The sequence below is a fragment of the Parasteatoda tepidariorum genome, chromosome 4 (assembly GCF_982258835.1).
Source record: "Parasteatoda tepidariorum strain Cologne lab strain chromosome 4, Ptep-v5.0, whole genome shotgun sequence".
NCBI classification, from domain to species: domain Eukaryota; kingdom Metazoa; phylum Arthropoda; class Arachnida; order Araneae; family Theridiidae; genus Parasteatoda; species Parasteatoda tepidariorum.
Genome location: NC_141758.1, coordinates 79631598 through 79652249, shown reverse-complemented (window position 1 = coordinate 79652249; position 20652 = coordinate 79631598). Strand labels below are relative to the sequence as shown.

General features: G+C 26.5%; 1 protein-coding gene across 3 annotated transcripts in view; it reads right to left on the bottom strand.

Moving 5' to 3' along the window:
* The window catches only part of LOC107438489 (potassium voltage-gated channel protein Shab), a 122965-nt gene extending 105487 nt beyond the window's left edge, over positions 1–17478 (bottom strand). For 2 of the 3 annotated variants that reach the window (XM_087161450.1, XM_087161449.1), the window contains exon 1: positions 17235–17478. The gene's annotated coding sequence lies outside the window, so the exon portion shown is untranslated. The remainder of the gene's footprint in view (positions 1–17234) is intronic. The other variant, XM_043041866.3, reaches the window with a different exon arrangement.
* Between the last annotated feature and the right edge of the window lie 3174 nt (positions 17479–20652).

Genomic DNA, 20652 nt, shown 5'->3' with positions numbered 1-20652 from the left:
CTCTGTTACTTTATTGACGCAATCACTTTTTGTTATTTTCTTTAATTCCCCCGAAAATTTCACTTTCCTGGTTCTTCCATCAAACTCTTCATTTGTATCAGTATATATTTTTCAGTTTTGAGAATGGTTTCGCTGTGTTTCTCAATACTGATTTGTTGATTCTTTCTTTATTTTTTATACACCCCATACAAAGAACGGGTACCCAGCAAGTTTATTCTAAATTTTGAAACTATGCGATAATATGCAGTAAACGTTATCAATTTTGAAATCAGAAAAAAAATGCATCTGTATATTAGGAGTACTTACAGTGTTTTTCCCAGACTCTATAAAATGAGTGTGAAAGTTGATTGACTAATTCAAAGTTGAATGACAAGAGCTAATATTTGCTTTTAAACAATTTTTTACGCCTATTCGATTTTTATAAAACATTGAGAGGAATCTGAAGTACTCTTCCAATTATTTTTTTTATAGATTGCAATTCAAACTGTCTCACCAAATTCATCTTGACTAGCGATAATTATTTAATTGACTTTCAAAAATCGACATATTTTTTCTTCTTTTCAATTACATTAATAAAGTCAGAAAATCTTTCCTTTTTGGCAATAGTTCGACACATTTCATGCATTTCGAAATCGTAATCAATTTACGCATTCAAATTTCAAGAAAAAAAGATTTATTTCATTTTTGAGGTACATATTTTCTCCACGAAAAGTATTATGCATTGTGTAAAATTTAATTATTTTAAGAGACCCCGAGATACGTTTTAAACAAAAACACTCATATTTATTAAAACAGCAAAGTACTAAGTTTTGTTTAATGATCTGCAATGATTCTGAAAAAGACGCGTAATTCTTGCCATTCGTTAGATTAAAAGGTTTTACTCGAATGTTAAAGTAAAAAAAGTTATAAAGTAAAGTTATCTTAATAGTTATATGAAAATTGGACGAACAAAATTTTATTAACAAGGACCACAAGACACGCTGCATTAGTTCAATTTAGGCATATTAAAGAATAAAATCTTTAATTGAAAAAAAAGATGAGTCTTTCTCAAGAATATTTCATTATTGTCTCGAAAATTAATTAAGAAATGGTTTTCTTTGCTCGAATAATGTTTCTATCAGTTAATTCAATAAAAGCATTTTACCGTATTCAGTATGCAGAATTAGATAGTGCAAAACAAACTAACATCAGTTAAGAGAAAATTTTTATTATCAGAACATTTTGTTAAAAAATGTTAAATCTGTTCTTATCTTAAACAAAACACCAAAGAATAGACCATGGGCTCTTAAATTATAATAAATAGAGTCTATAAATAAGGGACATTTGAAAATTTAGGAACATTTAGGAATTTTAGAAGAGTGATATAATTTAGGGACATCAGAAAAGTTAAAAAAAAAATTGAAAAAACAAAACAAATTTTTAAAAAAAAAACATGTTAAACACTTGGGAAAACATGTTAAGTGAATTTTACTTTATTTTAGATCCATCGTTTAACAGCTAACTCAATTTTAAGTTTACGTCTTCCGATGATTAACTTCATAGCTTTGTAATTTTGAATCCAATCCAGAAGACAAGGGAACTCCTGGATCAAACATTGGGAGAAAATCGTCTTCGTGGAGGACTTTTTGATACACGGAGAGGAAAACAACGAAAATCATAAATAGTTAGACTGACGGCAAGAGGACTCTAACTCATGATCCGTCTACCGTTGGGGATAGTTTACGTTAGCTCTGAGGTCCGCACGAGACGTGTGAAAAATTCGTGGGTCATTGTGCGGCGAGAGCTATGTACTCTGAGTCCCTGAGAGAAAACCAACAACAAAGATGGCAGTAAAATAGTAAATATTAATAATTACAAGGTATTAATATATAAAATGAAAAAAATAATAATATCAAAATGAAACTATTAGAGTGAGGGATTTCAATGCGAAAAATATTAATGCAACTGTATTTACTAAAATATTTGTTTAATGTACAGAAATGAATTAAATATAAAAAAAATAGTAACAAATAATTAATTAAAAATATTAAATAATAATTAATTAAAAATATAAAAATAATAATAATTAAAAATATTAAAATAATAATAATTAAAAATATTAAAATAATAATTAAAAATATTAAAAAAATAATTAAAAATATTAAAATAATAATAATTAAAAATATTAAAATAATAATTAAAAATATTAAAATAATAATCAATTTAAAAATAAAATAATAACTAATTAAATAACTGTTCCTGTAATTTAATTTCGTCCCCTCGAAATTTTGACACCAGCATAGGAAATTATTTAAGGAATATTTTGTAACTGGAATATTCTGTAACTGAAATATTCTGGAATATTACAAATGATGCATATATTTCTATTAAACTTCTCAATTTAGACAAATAAATGTGGTTATGAAAGTTAGGTCAATAGTTCAAACATTGGCTATAAAATTATCTAATATGGTATATTAAATATATGATATGTTAAAATTTAAACAATGTTCATAACATTCGTGTAGTATTTTTGTTCACATACTAATTATATCTAATTATCTAAATAGTTTTCATAGCATCATTTTTTTTAAGCCAATGGAGCTTAACTCTTAACCAAGTGACGTCGAAAAAAAATTTTTCCACTCACACTACTGTAAAGTTTCTTTCGAAATAAACCAGCTTGAATCTTACAAGATTAAAACTCAATTCCCTTATACGTTAAATGCTGGTGAAACAAACACTGTTTAACTTCAGATCTGAAGATTGGATTTTCGCGTACTAGGACTCAATTTTAATAGTTCTAGGTGATGGCCTTAAATATGATAATTAATTAGTGCAGACGATATTTTAAGTTACGTAATCAGACACATGTTTAAAATTAGATTTCTTAAAAACTATTCAACCAATTTCGTTCAAATTTTGTATTTTGTTATATAAGATTGCATTCTTTAAAATAATTAATAAAGTCCTTGAAATTCAAAATTTTTTCGACTTAAAGATTGCATTCTTTAAAATAATTAATAAAGTCCTTGAAATTCAAAATTTTTTCGACTTTTACGAAAAAAATAAAAATTATTAAAAGTTATTTTTTGCATGAAATTTTCTTTGGAAAAACGTATTTTATAATTGTGTGCAATTTCTTTTTCAATGCGCTTAAAAAGTTTTCGAGATGTGACGAAACACACTAAAATTAATATTAAGGGGACCAAACTTTCGACCGCTCTCCTGACAACTAATGGGACCTTATTTCCAAGATTGCGGCTACCCCTATTTTTTGGAATCGGAAATTATTATCCATCAAAAAAAAAGAAACTTTTATCCAGAGAACGTATGTTTATTAATCTGATTTCGTAACTTAAAATATCGTCTGCACTAACTAATTAGCATATTTGAAGTGACTCCCTCAAACCATAAAGATTGAGTTCTAAAAAATGAAAAGCCAAACAAAAGCTACTCAAGATGCTTTTTTTAATTATTACTTCGTACTGTAAATTCTGCAAACCACCGGGAAAAAATAGTTTATTCCTTCCCGTTTTTGTTTGACCGGTAATGGATACAAATCAACTACCTAATTCAACAGTTGTGCAAATCGAAAAAGAGCTTTTATCGTGTGTAGTATTTCCTTCAGTACCAAAACAGATATTTTAAATAAATTTCTAACTGCAATCAAGACATGGCTGTGGAATTGCAAACATTTAAGGTTAAGTAATACAATGAAAAGCAAAGAACCGTTACCTTAGTAACTGAAAATATATGGAAACCTAGAATATTTTGGACAATGACCTTTTAAGAACTTAGTAGTTTAATTTATAAATGATGCAAATGAAGTTGATTGTGTTGTAATAGGCAGTTCTATGAAGAATTTAAAGATTCTTTTGAAAATTGTTCCGCAACTACTTTGTGACAGCAAATTAACAGATTAGAAACTATAATTGTTGAGTTTATTCTAGTTAATAACTCATGATTTCCTTTTCTTTATTTGTATTTTAGCTAATTTCTGATAAGTGACGTTCTTTTACAAATCAACTTCACGATATGTTTATTTTATTATACCGCTATCTGAGACTCAAACCAAAATAATTAATAGTACTACGGATATTTTTAAAATTTTTTTTCAAAAGCTTTTGAATTAATGAATCAAAAATTAAAATCATAAGTTCAATAAGATCACAAATAGCGTGTGCAATTAAATATATTATTGGAAAAAAAATCATAAGTCATATCTCTCGATTATATAGTCAATGAAACATATTTCATAAAAAAGAAAAATTATTGTTACTCACAGGTAATATTTAATATAAGACTTAAAATCAGCTTTTATATTAAAAAATCGTAAAAAAGTTCCTAGTGATTTCTTAGGAACTACCATTTGTTTGCTTTACGCTACATTTTGTTTTGCTGCGTTAAGTTTATATGACTTACAAAATTAAAATTACGAAAATGTGAGAAAAAATGTACTAGGAATTTAATGTGATAAAAAATATGTAAGATTCGATTATAAGTTCAATAATTATCAATTGTTAAATATGATGTAGAAAAAAATATGTTGGTCAATCTACTTCCCACTGAAATGCAACTACAGTGTTAAAAGAATCTATAAACACAAAGCAGTTTTTTTTTTTTTTTTCAAAATTCCAATTTGTTCGAAAGCTCTTACTTCAAATATTTATTCGTAAGCTTTTTGTCATTTTTTTACTGCTTATTTATATCCATTGTTGCCAAAAAATTATTTCTCTTGAAATTATTTTATTAGCTAGCTCTTGACTTGATGTCAAAGGCAACAAAAAATGAGTAAAAAAGATAAAAGAAATAAGAGAAAGTGTTCAAATATTGCCAGATATAAATCGTAACAATTGTATTGTAATTATCGAAAAATATAAATCTAACGAAAGAGATAAAAAATCGTTTGCAATGTAAGGCTATCGTTAAGAAGTAAAACTACTTCTCATTTTGCCCGTCCTCTTTGGGACGTACATTATATATTACTAAATGTAAGTTCGTTTTTTTTTTTTTCAAGTACAGTTTATTTTTTATAAAAATTCAAGTTATCGTTCACTTTGTTACTATTAACATATTAACAAAATGTTCTGACATAAAATTGTATATTTTGCAAACAAATGTTGAATCTTTTTTTTCTTCCTGAAAAGTATCGAATTTTAATGGGGAAAAAAAGATAAACGAAAAACCACCACAAGGTTCGACATGTGGAGCCTCCTAAAATGCTATTTCATAGATTCTTATCTATAATAATAAAAGGATAAGTTTGAGTGTCCCTCATTTAACTCCAGACTTGCTAGGGTGCTGAAGTTTGGACAGCGGGGGGAAAATGGCGAAATACGTCTAAAATTTTAAAGTTAGTTCTAAAATTTAGTTCGTTCGTTCAGGGGGGGGGACTTCAAGATGCATTGTTACATATTAAACTGCAGATGTATTTTCTTTTCAATTATTTAAAAGACAATATCAGTGGAATTTGCTAGCTAACAGATTGCTTGATCTAAAACGCAGTTTATTGCAGTGCATGCTTTCCAAAAATCGTTTATTTTTTATTCATTGTGTTAGGTAACCTCAAGTAAAATGAACATGGAATGACGACATTAAATTAATAGTTTGAAACTTACACGTGATTATTTTCTATATAGTGAAGCTTTAAAATTAGAGGTTATTGAAATAAGAAATTAATTATTTATCGAAGTGCAAAATAATTAGAAAAACTTCTTGATTGTGATGAATATTAAGTATCCCGAGTAAACTGCTATCAATAATCAACAGCATTTTCCGTGATGAATGATACTGAGTATAATAAAAATATTTATTTTGATGAATTGATTTCTTAAATAAATATTTTGTATAACGTGAAACCACTGAAGAGATCAACAAATAGAAAATAAAACCGAAAACTTTCAACCGATTTCATTGTTATGTGGCTTTCAGTTTTGGGCATTATTGCTTAGAGATGAACAACATCGATTTATTAATTTTTGATATTTTTTTTTACCTCGTACTAAGAACGGGTATTCGCTGAGTTCATAAATCAAAAATGCCTCTTAAAATATTGATTACGGTTCAGATTGCGTGTAAATGAAAAAGAGTTCTATGAGTTGAGGAGCTATGAGAGATACAATTAATAAAAAAAAATTGTCGCAAGCTATGAAAAGATTCCGAATCACGATGAATGAATTACAAAGAAAAAAAATTAGAAAGAAAAATTATGCCTCTTAAATAAACTGCTTCGAGCTGTTAGATAATTTAAAACTTCGTTTAAAAATACTTTGTGTAGCATGAAATAAAAAAAAAAAAATACCGATTTGAAAAATGCAACGCCAATGAAAAACATACATCAATAAGATAGTTTCTTAAAAAGCGAATATCTGTCATTTTGAAAGATGACAAAATGGTAATCGTGGAAAAATAGTCAAGTATTAACTTTTGCAACTTTTTTTTTTATTATAGCTTACGTTAATCCTTGGAAAAAAAAATTTTTTTGAACAGTGCAATTTGACGTTATTTGCCGACCGGCCTGTGCCAGAACCATCAGAGAAAGGTTCTGGGTTCGAATCCCGGGGCAAGGCATGGATGTTCTTTCCTTCACTGTACTATCTGTCCTTACTGTGGGAGCAACGTTGGCCCACCTAATATGGTTAATCTGAAAGAGTGGCCAACAAATCTGCCCTTCAGATGCCTGTATGACGAAACGTCATTCTCCAAGTGGGCATTGGAAAAAAATTGGCATTACCTGAGGAAATAATTTGTTTGTTTTCTTAAAGAATAAAAATTGGTTTATATAAAAACCTGATATAAATGTTTTTCAATGTATTGTATTGACAGCTAATACGGTAATATTAAAAAAAAGAAACAATTATAGAAAGTGTCTATAGGTTAAAGAAGATCAGAGGTAACAAAAACTTGTAGACAGATTCATTAATTGAATTTAGAAAAAAAAAATTGTGAGAGAGCTATTAACAAATAATAAATAAATTTGTGTTACACATTTATATATGTAATATAAAATATGTCACACGAGTCTTTATTACTTCATAGCTCAATATTTATTTTTCTTATTAATTTTAAAGCACAGAAATCGTTTTCACTAAAAGCCATATAATGCCAATATTCCAATTAAAAGATTATTTTCTAAAGTTAATGGGTTATATTCTTAGAAATAACTTATTAAGAAAACCACAAAAATTCTGTGCAGTCTATCTGTTAGAACAAATCGAGATGGTAAAATTTTCCCTTTTGGATGATTTTCGATTACTTTCGGGAAAATCTTGTAGCCCATTCCTTTTCAGAATGTCTAAATAAAAGACGGGACAGAGCAATTTTACTTGGTTTTTTCATAATATAACTGCTTATAAAATTACGCCCCGAATGGCCAAACCCCAGAAACCTCTTCCTAAAATAATTTGCACTAAAGTTGAATAAAAATTAAGAGAAACCAATTTCTGTGTCATCTTTGAAAATTACTTGCTTTTTGAAAGAAAAAAAAAGATCTCAATCTTAGATGTACAATTGAAAATGGACAATAGTAAAGAGTTAAATAATATTCCAAAAGCTTTTATTTTTTTATTCTATATTTCAATCAAGATATCCTTCATTTTTAAGAAAAATAAATTAATTCACACGTAATTTTAAATGGACGCGGGTGATGATATTTAAAAACAAATCGGTGATATATTTGGAAAATTAACTTTTTAATAATTATAATATAGTTATTTTTTAACTACTAAGATATTTCTATTAAAACTATTCTAAAAAATTTCTAGAATATTACAGATATTTTAATGTCATACTTATTTTTTTTAAACTGTTGAGATACTTCTGTGAAAACTTTTTTTTAACAGAAATCTGTAAAGCATTCACATATGACATATTTTAATTAAACATGGATGATATATTAAAAAAAGAACCACACAATAGCATAAAAGTTATTTTTCGAATTTTAAAATATATGTTATATGAAGCTTTAATAAGTAACAAGCATATGGCCACAAAATGGTTGAAATTTCTTTCATTATATTTAATGACAAAGAAATTAGATTAGAAGTATTACGAAATAAAGAAGTTATAAAATATGTTTAGTTTATGTTATTTTCGAATAATAAGTTAAAACGATAGATAGCCATCAAGCAGAAAATCTAACCCTTGTATTCGGAAGATGAACCATTTATTTCAGAGCCACTATTCGGCGCACATTTCTGTCGCGTTCTTTGATATTTAAAGGAGAGTGTTGCGGGGCATATTTATAATCTTGACCTTCTATTTTATCGCGTGATCGTGACTCCACCTTCACAACGAAATTTGCCGCATAAATATAAGCTACCTGGAAAAGAGGTCGTATTGAAAGATCGAAAGCTTTATAAGCAGTCCAAGAGAGCCGGCGAAAGAATAAACGATCTTGCGCGATCAAAAGAAATGTAAATCTTTCTGCGCATCTCAACAACCTGTTGATAGCTAGATCATTTTTCTGGATGAATCTTCTTCCCTCCTCTCTTTTCATCCCAAGCTGAGTCTGATCGACGACTATTTAACGGTTGAAGTTAAAAATAGAATAAAGAGACGGAAGAGTTTAAAGCGTGAAAATAATGATGGAAATTGAAGCTCGAAGTAAAATACAAGAGTATATATATTCTTTCGACTTGAATCAAGTGGCAATTGTGTTTGAAATATTAAATTTAATTTAACCGGAACTTATCGTAACTTTTTTAGTTAGATATTAGTTAGAACTAAAGAGGGCAATTGTGCTTTGGTAAAGAAAAAAAACTTCACTTTTTTAAAAAAAAACTGTTAAAACAAAGGCAAACTTAGTGTTCGAATTTTCCCTCAGAGAAATACATCCCCTAAGTATTAAGATGCGCAATTCATATTTAGATAAATTAGTTTTAGATGATAAAATATATCGAATGATTACATAGCTTATGGCAAAATATTTAAGGTTATTAAAATAGAACATTTATCGATTTCACAAAAAAGTGCGCATGATTTTTAAAAAAAATTATTAATAAAACGCTTTATGCCAATTTGACTTTTATTTTTGAGTTAAGCAAATTTATTTAAACTATTCTTGATGGAAAATCAAATTGGTAGTTATTGTAATTGTTTAGAAAAGAATTTTAATGCATCGTTTTCATCATTCATAATGTATTATATTTCAAATATTTAAAGCTTATCAAATGATTCTAAAAACGTAAGATTACAAAAAAATCACATGCTTAAACAATATTCTTTTTCTTTTAATTATGCTTAAATTAAATCAATACTAATTTTTCGTGTATAATTAATTTCGCATCAGAGGTTTGCAAAAATAAAAAACATTTTCACATTTTATCTAATTGGAAGATTATTTTGTTTAAAAACCTTTTATGTATATTTTCTTCAGCTCAGTTTTGCGAATGTTAGTTTGTTTCTTCCCCAAGGGGACACTATACCACGGGAGAAACTTTACATCACAAATTCTCTTTCACCTCCATAAATAATTTAATATTTATAGTCTTAAAAAATGAGTTCAAACCAAACTAGAGTAAACAATTCAGTTGTGTTTTAGGCTTTAAGTTTAAACGTTATTATTAATTTTTATTTACTTTAATGTTGGTATAAACTAAAATAAATCGAAAATCATATTCTTTGTCTTGTAAACTTTCTAAAAAATTATAAGAAAATAACATAAATGATATTTACGTATTTTCTTTCACAAAAGCAACGCAATGAAATAATAAAATTCATTGAATCGTCTACTCACATCATCACTCAATTTGAAAGATATCTAGGAAAAATTGTGCTACTGCAATCTGTCTATCTACATTTTCGTTCAGACTGTTCAACAGTACTCATTGCATCAAAAACTTCTGAAGGATTTCTTAATCCTTGAGAAGATGACCCTTGGGATTATATACGCCCCTTTTCTTCCTCTTCGTATGACTTTACAAAGCAATTACCTGCATAAAAATATAATTGGATTCACTCTCACAAGTCGGAGCATTTAATAACAACTCAAGTAGCCTTTTGAGAGTTTTTATGCCACATTCAAGCGTACACCTCATTATTTGAATGCAGTAGATTTTGTTACAAGACTAAAATGTAAAATTATACTGCAAAAGTGTCCTATAATGAGCAAAAAATGTTTAAAATTGAAATGTTTTATGTAATAATTAAAAGTAATAAAAAATTTAAGTTAAATTTATTAATTTTTTTAAAAAATATTTAAACTTCAATTAATTAAAGTTTAAGTTAAATTAATTATTTTTTTAAAAAACATTTAAACTTTAATTAATTAAAATTTAATTAATTAAGTAAACTTTTCATGTTTATTAATTTATTTTTTCTAAGCTGTGTATTTCTTAGTGTAAATTGTATGCTCTTCCGTTATTTTAAAGCTAAAGTAAATATAACCGTTTCACCAACCAATTTAAAGGTATCTTAATAAAAATATGCCGTATCAGTCTGTCTATTTCCAGTTCAATTCATAGAGCTCAACAAGACTAATAGGTTCAAGAAATTTACAAGGAATGTTTTGATTTAAATTTTATATATGTAAGCAGCACACAATTTCGAAAATTTTCAGAAAATGCTGAATATCTCTTATTATTTAATTTTATATTAAAAAAAAAATGCAGACATTTCTTAATTTGATTTCGTCTTAATATCTCTTAAATTTCCTCTCACCACATTCCAATCAGATTCAAGGTTTTTCCAAATCATCAAGTTTGATTTATTGAGTATTCAATTTAATAGATCAAAAGTCGAACACAGCAAACACTGCGTATAAAAATGAAATATTTCATGTAACGAATGTAAAGGTGATTTTAACTAAACTAAAGTAAACAATTGAGAAATCCAAGATTTTTTCTTTAAAAAAAATTTCTATGTGTGTTAATGCTTTATAAAAAGTCGATGTTCTAGGGTTCTATTACATCTAGCTATCACACATACGGTTAAAATTAAATAAAATCGAACGAAATTTGAAGAATTTACGTAAACTACGGGGCTGAAAAAAAACCTGTTTTGTGAAAAGATGTTTTAAAATTAGCAGTAGTTCAATCCATGCATATGCTCACCAAAAGGTGTTGTATCTTTCTTATTTGTATGACTTTCATCTTATATTCTTTTCAGAACTTATAAACACTTGAATTTTTTTTTAAAATTGTTAATCGATTTTTATCTTTACAGGTGACAAAAAATTATTTATCGAATTAATTTTCTATTTTAAAATAGGTTCAAATGTGCAAAACTATATGCAAGAATAAATTACTAGTCTGCAACATAGGAAGAGTGAATAAACTGAAGGGGGAAAAAAGACACCAAGGGTGTTAAAAGAATGTAAACGTAATGTAAGGAGTTTCTTGGAGTGATTCACAGTTAGAAGATTTGAAATATTTTGAATTGTGTTAGACACATATACCTAAATTTGGTTGAAAAAGAGTTTCCGAAAATGTATTTTGTAATTCTGTAGCAAATGAAAAAAAAAAGAATCTTAAAATCTGGCAGATACACTGAATAAATACATCGTGGAAAATGCTAAATTGTTGTAAAATAGTTACACATTTATAATGTTTTAATCGAACTGAACTAAATCGTTATCTGTCTTTTAAACCATTTTAAAAGGATAAATGCAGCTCCTTGGGAAATATAGTGATAAGCCACATTTTTTCCCAAACACTTTTGAATGAAATTAATCCTTAGTTTTGTTTCAAAATATATTTTATTTCGATACATTACAAGTTTCTGAAATTTTCATTCGATAATAGCTCTAAGAAGATTATATTACCTAAGTGGAAATTTCTGTGTTTTTCATCAAAAATGCTGTTCTAAACTATTTAAAAAATATGGTTTATTATTATAATGAACATAAAAATTAATAATCGAATACTTTTGACAGAAATTACAAAGCTCTTACTAATTAAAGATAATCCTTACACAAAATAAATAATATAGTTTCGGTTAAAAACTTTCAATAATGTCATTAAATATTCAAATGACTTATTGTTATAAAAATACCAGGAATATTTTCAAAATTTTTCGGATTCATTAAAGAATTTTTTAAAAAAAATATCGGCAGGCAGAAATGCTTTGCCATTAATTAATTTCTAAAAGGTAAAGAATCAACATTTGCATCATTTTTTTTATCGAATTCATCATTGTTTTTATTATCATAATCAGTTTCTCTATTAGATATTTTAAAAATAATCCCTTTTACAGCAATATGTATGCTTTAAAATTTACGTCCATAAGAGTTAAGCTATATTTTATTTTAGAATTTATAAATTTTTAATTTAAATAATTTAATGCTTAAGACGTTTTCAAACTTTCTACAAATTTAAACCGAATACTCTAGCAAAACCTGATAGATTTTAAATAATTTGAACTTATATCGATTTAAAGTTGACAGATAAATGGTATATTTTAATCCAGTAAGCTCTTTTCCATTCTTGCGTTACCTTCAATTTCAAAATGAAGCGAACTGCAAATGGCAACTTGAGGCTTTCTGGTTGATTCCAAACTACCAGAAAGTATAATTCATAATGCTTTAGAAAATTGGTTTGCTGCCAATTAGAAATCCAGAGGGAATAAAAGTACAACTACGACGAAAGCATATCTAAATTAAAAAATGTACTTATTCGAAAAGAAACTCAAAGGAATAGAATAATTAGATCGCAAATTCTAAAAAGATCCAAAGGAATACATATTTTTTATATTTTTTGGTGGGATTTTAAAATGGCAACAAGTACTAAAAGAATTTCAATGCTTGATAAATAATAGAAAAGCTGATTTCAATTTTTTTCAAATAAGTAAATTTGACGGATATTTATTAAATTTTTTATTGAAGAAAATAAGTATAAAATTAAAATAACATTTCAATTTTTTATTTTTTGAGCCTTTTTTTATTTAAGCAACAACTGTATAAATAAACGATTTACAAAAATTTTTTATTCAGGGTTTTTTTAATGAATATTTTAATGAATTTTTTCTATTTCAATTAAATTAGTTAGTTAAACTTATTAAAATTGCCCCTATTTAAAATACAATCATTAACAAATGAAGTAACTTCTGACTACTTTCATAATTTCCATTTATTTTCCATATTAAAACTTTCTATAATTATTTTAACTTGTTTTTCATAAAAAAAAATTATAATATTTCTTAATGCAAAATAAGTAGAAATTTTTTTTATTACTTTGAAAGCTTTAATAAAATATTTTTCATTATTTATAATAATAAAAGGAAGAATTTGTTTGAATGTGTCTCTCATATCTCCGAAACCGTTTGTGCTCGGGTTCTGAAATTTAGACAGAGTGTGTAAGGTACACAAAGCGTCGACGTAAGGTCTTAGTTAGGTACACAAAGTGTCGGTTCACTTTGTTTTCATCTTTTTATTGAAAAACTAGCGAAGCTATTTTTCACTAATTTGAACATTAAAAACCCATTCGCATTTTCTGAAAAGCATCTTTAATTTTCTCTTGATTTTGTTTAGATGTCTTTAGATGGAGATAACATAAATTTTATGGATTTAAAATATCTTACGAAATAAAGTTTCATAATTTAGTTATGCAATACTTTAATTTACATGTTTTAATACTTCAAATATACAGTTTATAAGAAATTAACAAAATTCACAATCAATAATTTTACAAAGAACGAGCAAAAAATTTTCGTATTTTATTTTCACTGAAGAATGAAAGTTTCATATTTGTAATCAATCATTAAAATTTTTTAAAATTAAAATCAAGATAAAAAATATTATTTACATTTTGTATACTTTCAGTAAACATTTTGTAATAAGCTAACAAACTAGTTACGTGATCGTTTTAAAAAAAGCGACTTAGGAAACCTTCAAATTCAATTTTTATACAAACTTCAACTTAATCTGATTTAAATCTTAATCCAATTTAAATCGGGAACTCAGTTTTAATTAGGATCGGTAAATAGTTACAATTTATAAATTAACATCATCAGAGTTATGAAATGTGTGAAACTCGCAAACTTAAAATTTAAAAATTTGCATAATGTAACAAGCATTGCAGATTTAGTCTAATTTTCAATACATCATGCCAAATTATTTTTTAGAAACAGGTTTAAATCGTCAATTTTTTTTCAAATGTATATTGTTAAAGTATATTTAAGACAAATTTATCGACCAACAATTTAAAAAAAAAATTACATATATATTTTTCACTTAAATTTTTAAAAACCAATTTCAAAGATCTGATTTCAAATTTTATTAATAAATAAGGATCAGCAAATGATTTAAAAATCTCTATCCCAATTTTAAATAAATTACGAAAAATTAATAAGTAAACCTGAATCAAATCGGGAACCACTTTTTAATTTCTCGATTTCTATCAGGATTTCCCGTTTTCAATCGTTTAATAAACATCATCGAAGTTAATTAAATATGCAAAATGCGACACTTTATCATTGAACAATTTAAAATAGCAACTAGCAATATTGATTTTATATTTTTACAGTAACTCGTGCTATCTTTCTTATCAAATAACGATTAAATTAAATAGCAAATATATCTTTATTAAATGTTTAAAAAATGAATTCGTGAGACCTTATTTCAAATTTCAGATGTAAATTAAGATCAGAAAATTATTCAAAAATCTATATGATGATGTTAAAAATCAATAACACACTATTAAGTTGATTTCGAGAAATTTACTAATTAATTCAATTTAAATCTTCCCAGATATCAAACAAGTTCGGTAAATAGTTTAAAATTTAATATAATTGCAGCTATTTAAATATGGAATACTTGTTCACTTACCATTCAACAATTTGATAAAGCAACAAGCAATATTGATTTTATATTTTTACAGTAATTCGTGCTATCTTTCTTATCAAATAACGATTAAATTAAAATTAAATTAAACTTCGTCTTTTTACACTAACTCGTTCTAACTTACAAACGTTTTTTTAAACAATATCTTAATAAAATAACAAGTATATGTATCGCTACTAAAGTTATAAAAAATAAATTCTAGAACTCTGATTTCAAATTTCAGATGTAAATCAAGATCAGAAAATTATTCAGAAATCTATATGATGATATTAAAAATCAATAACACACTATTAAGTTGATTTCTAGAAATTTACTAATTAACTCAATTTAAATCTTCCCAGATATCAAACAAGTTCGGTAAATAGTTTAAAATTTAATATAATTGCAGCTATTTAAATATGGAATACTTGTTCACTTACCATTCAACAATTTGATAAAGCAACAAGCAATATTGATTTTATATTTTTACAGTAATTCGTGCTATCTTTCTTATCAAATAACGATTAAATTAAAATTAAATTAAACTTCGTCTTTTTACACTAACTCGTTCTAACTTACAAACGTTTTAAACAATATCTTAATAAAATAACAAATATATTTATAGCTACTAAAGTTATAAAAAATAAATTCTAGAGCTCTGATTTTAAATCTCAGATGCAAATCAAGATCAGAAAATTATTTAAAAATCTATATGAAAATATTAAACATTCATGACACACTATTAAGTTAATTTCGAGAAAATTACTAATTAACTAAATTTAAATCTTCTCCGATTTCAAACAAGATATCCAACAGCATGTAAATAAAATAACAAATATACTTATCTTTACTAAAGACTAAAAAAAGTATACCTACAGATTTGATTTTAAATTTCAGATGGAACTAAAGATCAGAAAATTATTTAAAAATCTGTATGACAATATTAAAAATCGATAAGATTTCAAGAAATTTACAAATTAATTCGATGTCAATCTTTCCCGATTTCAATCAAGATTTAAAACTTGACGTAATCAGAGCTATTTAGATATGGAAAACTCGTTAACAATTCAACAATCTAAAAAAGCAACAAGCAGTATAAACTACCTTTACTAAAGGTTTAAAAAAATTATAGAGATCTGATCTTAAATTTCAGATGTAAATCATGATCAGAAATTTTTTTTAAGTCTATAAGATGATATAAAAAAAATCTTTAGCACAATATTAAATTCATTTTCAGAAATTTACAAATTAACTCAATTAAAATCTTCCCCGATTTCAATCCAGATCGGTAAATAGTTTAAAATTTAACATATTGAGAGCTATTTGAATGCGGGAAAGTAATTAACTTACCATTCAACAATTTTTAAAAGCAACAAGCAATACAAATTACCTTTACTAAAAGGTTTAAAAAAATTTATAGAGATCTGATTTTAAATTTCAAATGTAAATCATGATCAGAAATTTTTTTTAAAAAACTATAACATATTATAAAATATATACATATATATGTAGCACAATATTAAATTCATTTTCAGAAATTTATAAATTAACTCAATTAAAATCTTCCCCGATTTTAATTCAGATCAGTAAATAGCTTAAAATTTAGCATATTCAAAGCTATTTAAATATGGAAAACTCGTTAACACTTCAACAATCTAAAGAAGCAACAAGCAATATAAACTACCCTTACTAAAGGTTTAAAAAAATTATGGAGATCTGATTTAAAATTTCAAATGTTAATCATGATCAGAAATTTTTTTAAAATCTATAGGATGGTATAAAAAATTAAAAAAACAATCTTTAGCACAATATTAAATTCATTTTCAGAAATTTACAAATTAACTCAATTAAAATCTTCCCCGATTTCAATCCAGATCGGTAAATAGTTTAAAATTTAACACATTCGGAGCTATTTGAATGTGGAAAAGTAGTTAACTTACCATTCAACAATTTGAAAAAGCAACAAGCAATGTAAACTACCTTTACTAAAGGTTTAAAAAAATTATAGTGATCTGATTTTAAATGTAAGTCATGATCAGAAATTTTTTTAAAAGTCTGTAAGATGACATAAAAAAATTCTATAGCACAATATTAAATTTATTTTCAGAAATTTACAAATTAACTCAATTAAAATCTTCCTCGATTTCAATCCAGATCGGTAAATAGTTTAAAATTTATCATATTCGAATTTGAATGTGGAAAAGTAGTTAACACTTCAAAAATTTTAAAAAGCAACAGGAAATATAAACTACTTATACTAAAGGTTTAAAAAAATTATAGAGATCTGATTTTAAATTTCAGATGTGATGATCAGAAATTTTTTTAAAAATCCATAAGATGATATAAAGAAAAAATCTTTAGCACAATATTAAATTCATTTTCGGAAATTTACAAATTAACCAAATTAAAATCTTCCATGATTTCAATCCAGATCGGTAAATAGTTTAAAACTTAACATATTCAGAGCTATTTGAATGTGAAAAAGTAGTTAACTTACCATTCAACAATTTGTAAAAGCAACAAGCAATGTAAACTTCGTCGTTAATTTCCACTAACGCGTGCAAACTTTCACATGAAGCACAAAATCAGCAGAGAGCGGACCTTTTCTTAGCGCCTGCTCAAAATATCCGTAGTGGGTAGGAAAGAGAAGCAGTTGGAGAAAATAACAACAAAAAGAGAAAGAAAAAATTTAGTCAAACGCGAAAGCTCCGTCTTTGCTCACGGCTTTCAACTCTGTTGTGAAAAAGGAATCATCGCGCCCCGGCTCGCCAAATCCTTCCGGAGATGACGTCACTTTTCCACGTGATAATATTTTTTTATTTTAATCCAGGATTGCCCGAAAAGTTGCCGCCCTCTTGTTGTTTACTGTTCTACTCCCTCCGGAGAGGGCACAAAAGTTTTATTCGATCAAAAACGTTTTGTTTACGTAGTTGGAGCGAATAAAGAATTATTCTAAGGCCTTAACAGTAATTTTATATTAAAAATTTCATGCACTTTAACTCTTTCAAATCAAATATTTATGTTTTCTTTTTACTAAACTTCGGAAACTTCTGGAATTAAAAAGAGCTTTTATCAGCATAGAACTTACATCGTCTTATTTCACACATCTTTTATTTTTATAAGCGTTTAAAATTTTTTTGAACATCTAATTAAAAAAATCATCGTTTTCTTTTAATTCCGAAAGCAAAATATCGAATTATTATCCAATTCTCACGAGACTTCTATCTACGTGCTGTTCATTTTTAAAACCGGTAAAACTCAATATTTAAAAAAATAAAAAAATAAATAAATATTTGTGTATTATTTTGTTTAATTATATCACTTTCAGACGTATCTGTTATTATAGCTAGGACCGCAATAACCGGCATAATTGCTCGCATTCAACATTATTTTTTTTCCTTTTAAAGTCAATCTTTTTCTCAGTAACGAAAAAAAATTCTTGCTTTTGCTAATAAAATACATAATTATTCTAATCTTACATAACAAGATTTTGTTGATTATTGTTAAGAAGTTAACAGCTATCTATATTTGAAAAATATCCAAATGTAAATGAAACAAATTTAAAATTAAGAGTACAAAATATGTGACATAATAAGAAATGTATTCGAAATTTATATTATTAAATATTATTAATCAATATTATTTTGATAGTTTAAATAGGAAATGGTTTTCATCTTTCTTGAATTAATTTTATTTTGCAATTCAAAAAATTTCAATATAAATGCTACAATTTTTATCTCCTTCTCTTCTTTTTTTTAAAAGCTTTTCCTGACATCAACTCTAGCGAGAGCTTATAAAATTAAAATCTCGAGATAGGTAATTAAATTTTCCGCAACAATGGATAAATAGTCATTATTTAAAGCAAAAAAAGTGTAGAAAAATTCGAAGAAAAAAAAGCTCTTAAAATCGCAATAGCTTTCAAACAATTTGAATTTTCGAAAAAAGAAACTCGCGTTAAGTAAAGAAATAAAACTGGCCTTTTCCGTGCAACAATTCATCAGCTTTGTAGTTGCATTCCTGTAGGCTGCAGAGTGAACTGCATGGAATTTTTTACTTCAAATTTATACAAAAAAATTTATTTAAGCAGTTAATAATTCTTGAAATAATTATCAAATGTTGAATTTTTTATTTCATCATAAGCAGTGAACGAAAAAAAAAATTAAATAAACGGACCTCCCTGAGCAACTTTTGATCTAAAAATCGGATCTTCACGTTCTAGAACTCAATCTTAATGGCTCGAGCGGGTGACCTGAAATATGCTAATTAATAAATGCAGACGATATTTTAAGTTACGAAATCAGACACAAAAACGTACTTTCTCCGATTAAACATACCATTTTTTCGACGGATTTGGGTTTCCAATCCCCAAAATATAGGGGGTAGCCGCAATTTGGGAAATATGGTCCCTGTAGTTTGGTTAGGAGAGCGCTCCAAAGTTTGGACCCCTTAATGTTAATTTCACTTTTTGCGTATTTTTGCTTATTTTGAAAATTTGTTTAAAAAAATAAATAAAAATGTCTAACGCAGAAATTTTAATTTTTAGTTTAAAATATTTTCTACTGTTCAATTTTCAAAATAATACTTAGCTTCTAATTTTTTTTTTTTTTTTTTAAAGGAAAAAAAAAATTATTATTATTATTATAATTAATATTATTTTTGGGAAAAATAGTGTTCTGACAATGTGATGATACAATGAACACTTACAAAAAGGGTGGCAGAAAATTTACTGCGTAATTTATTTTTTATTGCCTACTATATTATATACTATTTTTTTACTCATATTACCTTATTGAAAATTTATTCCCTTCAAAAATATGTTAATAGGAAATAACAGTCAACATGTTTCAAACGCTCAAAAATTGGTACCCATTTTCAAGACTTGCCAGACGTGAATGAGAAAAAACAAAAATGATTTTAAATAAAAAAGTTAAATGGCCAGTTAAAAACTGAAAAATTAAGGTGAGCGACAAAACTAGAGAAACTACAGTAGCCAAGAGAGAAAAAAAATATGGAAAACAGATCAAGAAAAGCTACAATAGCTCGGGAGGGGTAAATCAGGTTAAAATGTATTTCATCGCGTTATGAAGAGATGGTGGGGAACTAATGTTGTTATATATTTAATTTTATACTTGGGTTCATATAAAAATCATAACTTACATTTTGCTTCTGAGTTTCTGAAAAGGCCAATCAAAAATGAGTGTCTATTTAAATGGTGAAACATCTGAATACGTAATGATGACATAGTGTACAGTATAAAAGAGAACAGTTTAACCACTAAACTGCCATGTCCCAATACTGTTAGGGTTTCGCAAAAAGGGACTTTTTTATTCGCCCGTACGCCGCTCAGGCAATGCATTTTCTTACACCATTCCACTGATTGGACATTTTTTTTTTTACTTTGTAGTCTTTCGACTGGATGTCTCTAGTAATTTAGTAATTACTAGAGTAGTAATTAGTCATTCAGCTCTAGTAAATCAGATGTCTGAGCCGGGATAGCCTATTTGGCAGGGAGCTCAACAGAGCTTTAATTTGTTTTTCTAAGCAGAGTCGAGAAGAGAGCAAATGTTATTTTATTCTTGAACAATTTTATTAGTATATTATTACTAAGGCCCGGATTTTGATGACATTTGTATTTTTTTGCATTTTTGGACATTTTTTGTCTTTTAGAGCATTTTTTTAGATTTATAGGGCATTTTTCCTTAAATTTTGGGGCGTATTTTGCATTTTAATGCATTTTTTAAAGTTTTTTGTTAATTTTTTCCAATGTTTAATATTTTTTATCAATTTTCATTATTACACTGGCTTTCAAACAATGAAGAAAATCTATAGAATATTAACAGGTGAAGCAAAATCTTTTCAAATTAAAAAATAATTGTAAGTAAGTGAGACCGTCTTTATCAAGTACGCACCTATAA